Raw genomic sequence first — 9,722 nt, 5'->3', positions numbered from 1 at the left:
ACTATTACTTTGATCAGAATAGAGCAATATAAACACAATTTTATTATTGAAGAGACTGAAGAAGTCATATTGCAATAATTTACTGCAAACACCTGCTCCTCATTGACATGAATTGGTACAGGAGACAAAGTATCAGTAAAATAAATAAAAAGTCACAGATATGTTTTAAATAGACTCAGTGTTTATCAAAATGAGTCAAAAAAGGCCATAATACCAGATTTTTTTTTAACAGAAAAGTCAAATTATCATCAACATCATATTAAATTGTGTTTCCTTTGTTGTGTTATTGTGCTCTTTTTGTGGGAATATTTACATTTTTTCCCTCCTGAGTCATATCATAGCTCTTCTGCGTGTACTGTAGATGTTTAATATGCAAAGTAAGAGCAGGATTTTGTCCTTTCATGACGTCTCTGTATGAATCATTAAGTCATTGTACCAGTTGGCTGATTACCTCCTTGACCAGCTGTTCAAACATGAAAATAATACCATGCAGAATTACTGCACGGTTGGGGCACTTAAGTAGTCTTCTAAATTCTGGCCTACTTTGATAAACAGTTGTTTAGGGAAAGACTTCACATGGTTCCACTGTGGTTTCTGACACTCCAATATCACAGAGTGAAAGACAAGTTGATGTAGTTGTGGCATCCAAAACTCAAAAACTGGCATATATTAAATGATAAGTTACACTTCCACCTCCATGTGTCAAAACTACAACCTAGCAGAAGAAGCCTTCTAATGTTAGTAACAGAATTGACAGTAAATAATCAGTACGCCATTATAGCACAGACAGAATGATGTGTAAAATCCAAGACAATGAGCTAAAAGATGCTAAAAGAATCCACAGAGCCGAAGAGTTTGTTAATTCTTTGCTTCATGGTCTGCATCAGTGTGTGATGGATGGCTGCTAGAGAAAAGTCAAGAGTTGTGAGACACCAGCACTGAGGAAACAGAGGAGCCCAGCCAAGGAATGTGTTTGTGTTGCTTCTTCAAAGTTAGCTTTGGCACCAGAAACCAGTAAAATAAACTGTGTGCTCTCCCATCATCTGTGCTTCTGTTTGTTGTGTTGGTGACAATGCTGATTTCCACCTGACTGTCTGCTGACTCACATCTGCTTCAAACTTCCTCTCAGTAATTGAAAGGTGTTGCTCTACCTGAAATTTTATCTTTGTTTTAATTGTCATATTCCTTGTGAGACGTTTAAGGGAACTTTGCCGATTTTCAACCAGCATTGTATCATTACAATGTGGGTAGTATATATGCAAATGAACAATGTCCAACTTCCCCCCATGTTGTCGGTACCCAGAGCTCCCCGCTCATTTCCTGGGTGACACAAAACGTCATGCAGTGGACAATGGACATCTGCCTTAAACTACGAACTAAGTTTCCTCATTTTCAGTAGTGGTGCCTTCAAGGATGGTAAAATGTGGTTCTCCTAAAAACACTGCCATCCCATGCTACGCTAGCGATAGGGAAAAGCAGATACTAAATATTATACTACTAAATACTTTAAAATATCAGCGTATTTGGAAGAAAACTAGTTTCTTGGTACGAGGCCATGCAGTGTGCACCAACAACCACTAGGTGGCACATGTGAGCAGTCCAGATGCAGTGTCTGTCTGTCAGTCTTTCTCTAGGGTAGTCAATACAAAATGGCGACCATGCTCAGCAAGCAGAAATTTGTCTCCCCCAATATTTGTAACTGACTGGACATCAAATGCCCCTAGAAGCTGAAAGAAATCTGATTTGTTCTCCTCAATATTTAGAGTTAATCTGACTAACCTGGCGTATGACCTGCTGCGTCTGGTTTATGTTCATGTTCAGCAACAGTGAAAAGCAGCTGTGAGTGCGGTGCCATAGCTTTGTAGGTCCTGTGGGTTATTTTTACAGTGTGTGGAGTTGTTTCTGCAGCTGTTTCCAGAGTTAATAATGATAAGTGCATCTTTAAATTGAGAGCGATGTGTGCATTTATGCACGTGGCACAGCAGTGGCAGCTTGATTAACACCAGATTGGTCAGGAACGAATATTCTGTGTTCTGCTACACATCTACACAGGTCAGCTGTTACGCACAGATTCCAGCTTTATACAGTGGAATTGTTTGTAATAAAGCAGCCCATATGGATGAATCCTGAGCTGTAGGACACCCACTTGGTTCCCATACATAAGGAATAAATATCAAAATCTCCATATTAAAAACTCTGTTTAATATGCAGGTAATCACAGCTGAGATGACAAATCACGGTTGTGGGTTGTCATAGTAACACAACACGCTTTCCGGCTTGGGAGTTTTGCAGGAGATCAACAGTCAGAGAAAAAGTGAGCGTCAGCAGCGATGTAAAGATTTGAGATGGTAAACAGCTCAAATAAATGCTGAAACATCTCAGCTCTCCACACAGAGACAACTGAATCTGAGCCGACCAACAAACTCCTCAGCTAACAGCTTAACAGACAGGTTTTGGCTGCTTGTGGAAGATGGATATCCATCACTTTGCGCATTCACTGTGGTCTATTTTTCTTATAATTTTTCTATGCTTATACATTTCTCCTCTAGAATGTAAGAAACTGTAACATAACCTTATTTCCCCTCAGGATCAATAAAGTATTTCTGATTCTGATTCTAATTACTACAGTTAATTAAATTCTTAATTGTTTCTCATATTTCTCAAATATGGCTCTTGCTACCTTCTCATATATAGCTTCAGTTGGACATTTAAGAGAAAAATCAGACAAGGAGGAAACAATGATAAGATCTCTTAGGGATCATACTTCTCAGATTTGTCTGATGAAAGTCTCAGACTCATCTCATGTTCTTCTCTTTACTATAAACAACCGCCCTACTTTGAGGGGTTACTATCTGCAGTGGAAAACGAAATCCAGGAAAGAGTTGAGTCGAGCCAGTACCAGTTAGTGGAAAAACAGCTTAGACCCCCTCCTCTAACGACCCCCCACTACCACAGTTAGAGAAGTCAGCTTTCACATGGAAATGATAATGCTGTAAGCTATACAAATGCAAACCAGCCAGTTAAAGTAGTAGGGGAACTATGATTCCTGTTCTACATTTAGGAGCTCCAAATATTTCAAATGTGGAAAACCAAAAGTCAAGTTTACTCAGGGGCATCACTAGAGATTTATGGTTAGGGGCCTAAGCCTTTACCAGGGGGGCTGAGGGGAGGATTTTTTTTTTTTTAAATGGCCCCAAAATGTCTGTTTGTCATGAATTTTTAGAGTGGTAATAGGCGTAAAATCAACACCATAGATCTGTCTCTTCATAGTTTGTATTTGGCACGGATTGAAGTCAAGGAATGCTATCTCTTCTCTCTTAGATAAGTTGCAGGTCTTAAATATGTTATTGATACACAGACTGATGTTTGATGTGTGAACCTCTAAAACTAAAAATGTCATAAAATCATTTAGGCTAGTTTATGCCTAGTATGAGTAATAAGCTTATGTCATAAAATTCAGTATTAATTTTAACTGAAAGCTTAAACAACTCCCACTCACTTTCTTCTGATCACTAACCTCCATCAGACCTGCTCCTTCAGCCCTGTCAGTCTCCATCTTCCTCCTCTCCCTCTCTTCACCTGTTTTCAGTAACATGTTATTTTATTAAACTCAGATTTAGAAGAACTCAAGGCTTAATGAGTGATCAACCAGTTTAAATTTGCATTTGTCTGAACTGGTAAAATCTTCTCACCTGACTGGCCTAGGGCGGAGCTGCCGCCTTTTTTGAAGAAATGTCGTACATTCATCTACAGATTAAAGAATTGAGGGATATAAAATTGCATTATGATCAACACAATGTGACCTTCACTGACATTAACTGATTATAATCTATGCCTTCTGATATGATTGTTTCCAAATACTTGAGAGGCATATAAAAGCAAAGTATGTAAAGAGCTGTCAATAACATTATTTATATCTCTTTTGCTCGTTCTGGCTGGCTCGTCAGCTAGTTAGTACAGTGGAAACCACTTACACTGATCACGTCCGTCTGGGTCAATCACTATGAGCGGATGATTATTATAACCATCTAATTGACATTTGTATATTTATTACATGAATAAAAAAGTAATGAAATGGCCACCTTTGCTATTTACTGTAGCTGTTTCAAAATACAGCTGTTTCGCTGCTCACACCTTCCTGACTCATTTTAAGATGAGAGAGAGAAAAAAGAAGTGGTTGAGTGAGCTAGAGAGTGGATGAGGAGAGCGAGCAGTGGTAGCGTGAAAGCCATTGACTAAAGGAAGAAAACATTATTTTCTGATTGTTTCACGGTGGTTACAAATAAACACACCCAAACCCCACACCCCTGATAATGGTGCCGCAGCTGCTAATTACAATATCATATGTGTATCATGGGAGTAAGATGAAAAATAAAAATAGCTACCGTAATTTTATTTTAATTTTTCCCCCATTTCATGTATGAAAAGACCCAAAATGAACACTGTAAGCGGACTATTGATTACTATTAGCAAATTATTTAAACAGCATTTGTATAGGACTGATTCTGTCCTGAGCTTTTTGATCCATATCAGCGGTTTCCACTGTATAACATTAGTGTTGTATAGCCTATCCTTTTGTCTTTTCCTCAGTTCGCTAGTGTTAAGCAAGTAACAAACGAGTAACAACTTGATAGCTCACTACATTGACCATCATTTGCCTCAAATTCATATTAGAGTTTGGTATCTTCACTCCCTAACTACTTACTATTTCACTCTGTATATTATGTTTATCCTGGTAAAGTCTTAGCCAACATCTTGTCACAACTTCAGTAGTTTCCAACTGCCATTACAGTCTCTTCTGTGGGTTCTGAGTGGACAGCACAGCCAATGGAAACGCTGCATTAGAGCAGCAGCAGCCTCTCCCAGGTCCTAGTCCCTGGCGTTTTAGATACATTGTGAATTTGGAAATGCAATGGCACAATTCGATCGACTTTAATGAAAAATGAATGAAGAAAGAACTATTGATGATTTAAACTAATAATGTACATTTATTTTGCCCCCCCTTAAAGCCCCCCTACAATAGGCCTAGCAATGCCCCTGAGTTTACTAATTTAATTTGGTTTGTGTTTTTTCAATCATTCATATTGCAGGGGTTGGTAAATTAATAATTGTTTTTCTCTGTAGCCTGACTATAATGGACCAAATTGAGGGTGAATACCATTTATAAAGTGTCTTTCATTTGTTCCCACTCCAAAACACTTTCATCCATAGAAACACTTTCATTCGCAGAAAACCTCCTGGGTGTCTCGTTTGTGTTCATGTCGACAGCAACAGTGAACACAACAGCTGTGAGCGTGGTGCCAAGCATTTTTTGCCCAGGAGAATGTGTAACCCAAACCCTAACCCTAACCCTAACAGGACCAGATTGCACTGGTGGCCGGACCGGCTCGGTTGGGCAGCAAATCCTCCCAGATAACACAAAACCAAAAAAACAAGAAAACTTGGGTGAACATGGAGGACATATGATGAGCGGGACTCCAACGGTCACCATGACCTCCATAAGAGCCCAATCTGAACCCCCCACTTCACAATCTGGTGTGACCGTGTTGCCCAACCAGCCGACTCCGGCAGCCAGCCGTTTCAGGGGATTCTTCTGGATAATTTGATGGCAGGAAAAGGAGGAGAGCTGCTGTTCTTCATGTATAAACATAGAAGCGTCTGAGTTTGTTGCTGTGGCAGATGGAGCAAAATCACCTCCAACATGGTTATTTCCTCTACAGCCTGTGGTTTTAATTTAATTGAGAAACAGTGAAGAGAATAAGTGAAGTGTTGCTGTGACATCTCAACTTTTGTCTTCTCTTAATGTGCTACATGAAACTCAAATGTGGAAGTTACATTCTTACTGCAGGTGATTCTAGTCCAGTGTTAATAGGACTTTATCGTGGAGTCTTTGAAGTCTTCAAACTTCAAATGGTTACCTTAAGCTTCCATTTACAAAGTTGCCTACTCCAGCTTTTAAAAAAAAAACTTTTCCAGCTCACTCATGCTGAATGGTGGAAGTAGCAGTAATGATAGTAGTAGTACTGCTGAATGCTTCATGCATTTTCCAACAGTTCTGGATACAGCTTTCACTGACTCAGAGAACTGGAGCAGAACATCCTTGAGTGAAACAGGCACTTTGAGGGGCTGACCTGTTTTCACTCTACAACACACAAAGTCAAGTTTTATCTGCCCAGAATACAGTAGTCAGGTGTTACTCACCCTCTGGGAGCTGCAGCCTAGACTGTGTTTAAATGTGAAACTAAGTACGATATTATACTAGGAACTATATTTTAAAAAGTGTCAAACTAATAATAATAATAATAATAATAATGTGTTGTGTTATTGTGGTATTAAACCTCATATTTTCAAAGTGATAAACTGAAAACCTCTCTGTCTCTATTTGTTTGTCTTCCTGTCTCTCTCAGTGTGTGTGTGACACACAAACTTTGTTATTTTTGCCACTTGTTGAATGTGTCACTTGCAGCTGGTGGTAAAATGACAAATATTCTGTGGTTGGTGTAAAAAGGCACTGCCAGCAAACACATGGTCTTAGAGTACATCCACACCTTATAGGTTAAATTTGTAAACGCATCTTTTTTCTCCAGACAAGAACAGTGTTTTTCTCCCTCCAAAATGAAGCTTTTCCAAAACAGCCTGTAGAGTGTGTAAATCTTAAAAAGCCAGCCTTGTGTTTCAGTGTGTACAGGGTAAACAGAGCTTTTGCAAAACTTTGACGTTTGCTTCCCAGTTAAGAAGTTAAGTAGGGCTTTCTGTCGTATCAAACTTTCTCTGTGATCACTCATTGCCATGTTACTTGTGACATATGAATATTTGTTCCAATTCCAGGTCACTTCTATCGCAGCCCTATCTGACAGATTCAACTCTGTGTTTCCTGTATTGGTGCGAGCTACAGCAGGTTCACCTTTGTTGAACTTTGACATGCAAAGGCGCAGTAATAATCATGGTCATCCTACTTAAAGTTGTGATGCTTCTTATTTCTGTTTTGATTAGTGGTGTCGCATCTTCCCATTTAACAATTAACTACTCGATTACCAACTTACAAATAAATCTATTAGACAACCTCTTAATATGCTGTAATGTTAAAGGGCTGGTATGGTGGAAAACCAAAAAATTAGCTTTGGGATGGATTAGGGTGATGGCTGGACCTCCTGTGCTGTAAATTACTCAATTCTATCTTCTCTGTCTTTTTAAGATATTCGCGGCTCAAGAGCAAGAGGTGAGGAGACAAATTAGTCAAGCACAACACTTGATGTACCTGTAAATGTACACTTTTGAAGATTCCAGCATTGCTTGAAGTCTGCTAATGTATATATCATTATACCAGTTCAATGCCACACAAAGACAAATACAGTGGCTAACAATTTATTTGTATAAGTGACAACATATAACATATTCACTTATACTGTACTGTATGTCATACAACATCTTCATAGTTCTACAACAGTGGTTAACTTATTAAAATGTAGTATTACTTCTAAAAGTGATTGACTGAAAATGTTTTTCTTATGCATAGTTAAAACATGTTAAAAAAAATAAATCTGTGGCATCTCCACACAGAAATGCCACATCAAATCAATCAATCAAGTTTATTTGTCACATATAATCATATTAGATACAATCACAGTGAAATGTTATCCCACCAGTTCGTTCATTTTGTGCATTAAATAGAATAGAAATAGTGATTAATATGTGTGTATGATTGATAGTGGTGGTGGTTGGGGGTCAGTCTTTGGCAGCGAGCTCATTTAAGATTCTAGTGGCCTGAGCCTCACAGTGCTGGCCTTGTGTATCCGGTTCCTTTCTTCCCAACCGCAGCAGGGACAAAAGGCCATTATCCGGATGGTTGGGATCTTTAATGATTCTTCTAGCTTATTCTTGTAGTGCCTGGTGTAAATATCCTTTAGGCAGGGTAGAGCTTTGCCTAATGTATGTTCAGCTGAACGAACCACCCTTTGCAGGGCCTTGCGGTCCTGCTCAGTGCTGTTTCCATACCAGGCAGTGATGTTCCCCATCAGGGCACTCTAGATGGTGCAGCAGTAGAAATTCCTCACTGTTTGAGGGGATACCCAGCATCTGAGGTGAAACAGTCTCTGCCTTGCCTTTCTCTCCACTCAGTCAGTATGCAGCGCCCAAGTCAGGTCCTCGGTGATGTGGACACCAAGGTACTTGGAGCTGTCCATCCTCTCCACCAAGAACCCATTGATATTACTGTGTTGATATACTGTGAGCTCTGGTGGACTTGTTTTCTTTGCGGACAGGCTATGTGATCAGCTGATCTTCTTTTAAGCACCCATTTCTGGACATTTTTCTGGATCCTAGTGGTCCAAAGGAAGCCCAACCAAAGAAATGAACATCAATGCTGGGACCTTGTTGATTTGTAGTTGTGTCCATAGTGGCGTTATTATATTGTTCATTCCAGAGAATCCTCTTTCACAGTCAGCACTGCTAACACACAGACAAAACATAGACAAGCAAAATAAACTTGACTTAACTTAAACTTAACTAAAAACAACTTACACAAAATAAATGCACTATGAAATAAACACAAGTGCATATTTACTTGACAAGCAACATCAGGTCCATTGATCCAGATTTCCTGATGATGTCACAGAGTTATAGACATAACCATTTGTTGTGATCACAGAAAACCTCTCGGTTCAGATCAGGCTGATTCTCTGGTGACTGTAAGGAAAATAAGCACAACCCAGTGAGATTACTGACACTCATCAGTACAGAGCAGTTGTGGAAAAAGCATGATGCTGAACTGAAACCATATACTGACCCAGTGTGCTATCCTCATCTTCATCCTGGAGCCATCAGACCTGGAGAATTAGAGGCCTGAGTGAAAGACACTGTTGAGGGTCAGAGGTGATGATGAGAAGGCTGAGCAGGTATCTGCTGCAGCTACTTCATCCTGCTGTCTGTGACTCTGCTTTTACTGAGAAAACATATAATCACAGATATAAAATACATTAATACATTCACAAACATATCTACCAGTCCTGCTGCTCCACATGCTGCCTCACAGCAGCTGAATGGACCTGAACTGCACTGATTTCAGACAGAGAAAGAGAGAACTAAAGAAAACCTGCAGCCTGTTATCAGAACACAGAAGACAGACAAGATTAGGGGGTTATTATGAAAGAAATTAAATGAAAATAACACATTTCAGTGTAAAAAGTCAATAACTTAGTTAAATCTCAGTGTGCATGTGTATTCCAAAAAAGGAAAAACAAACTAACTCTTCTGTCATATGTCAATATCAGTCTGGAAAGATTCCAGATCAGTTTCTGAAGCTCAGACAGCAAGGTGCAGAATTCCCACACAGGTCATTTATATAACTCACACATTTTACTGAGTTACATCGTGCACACCCGTGTCATCTGTTCATCAAAGCCTGGTGCAGCTTTGTCTATCTGAACCAGTTTATCTGTCTCACTACATCAGAGACAGTAATGCTACAGTGGTTTACTGTCATTCACAAATACAGAAGACAGAGCAGTACTGTCATTTGCTGTTCGTTGTTGTTAATACCAATTCATATTATCAATGTTATTGCATGGAGAGATTATCAATAACGTTATGTTATGAATATGACAAAAATTCAGAGATAAAACAATATTGTCTCTTGCCGTTCATGCGCTTCCACAGTGAAGAAACAGCTGATTAAATGTCAGGAACAAACTTATTGAAGGCCAGCAGATGAATATCAGGTTGCA

General features: G+C 39.3%; 1 long non-coding RNA gene across 1 annotated transcript; it reads right to left on the bottom strand.

Annotated features, from left to right (window-relative positions):
* Window positions 1–7,368: 7,368 nt before the first annotated feature.
* Window positions 7,369–9,000, bottom strand: LOC122975450. Its single transcript, XR_006400672.1, has 3 exons — window positions 8,786–9,000; window positions 8,564–8,685; window positions 7,369–8,445 (listed from the first exon to the last, which is right to left on the bottom strand). It is a non-coding gene; the product is annotated as an uncharacterized LOC122975450 (long non-coding RNA).
* Between the last annotated feature and the right edge of the window lie 722 nt (window positions 9,001–9,722).

The sequence above is a fragment of the Thunnus albacares genome, chromosome 23 (genome assembly GCF_914725855.1).
Source record: "Thunnus albacares chromosome 23, fThuAlb1.1, whole genome shotgun sequence".
Lineage (NCBI taxonomy): Eukaryota > Metazoa > Chordata > Actinopteri > Scombriformes > Scombridae > Thunnus > Thunnus albacares.
The sequence above is the reverse complement of the archived record's forward strand: the minus strand, read 5'-3'. Positions and strand labels throughout refer to the sequence as shown.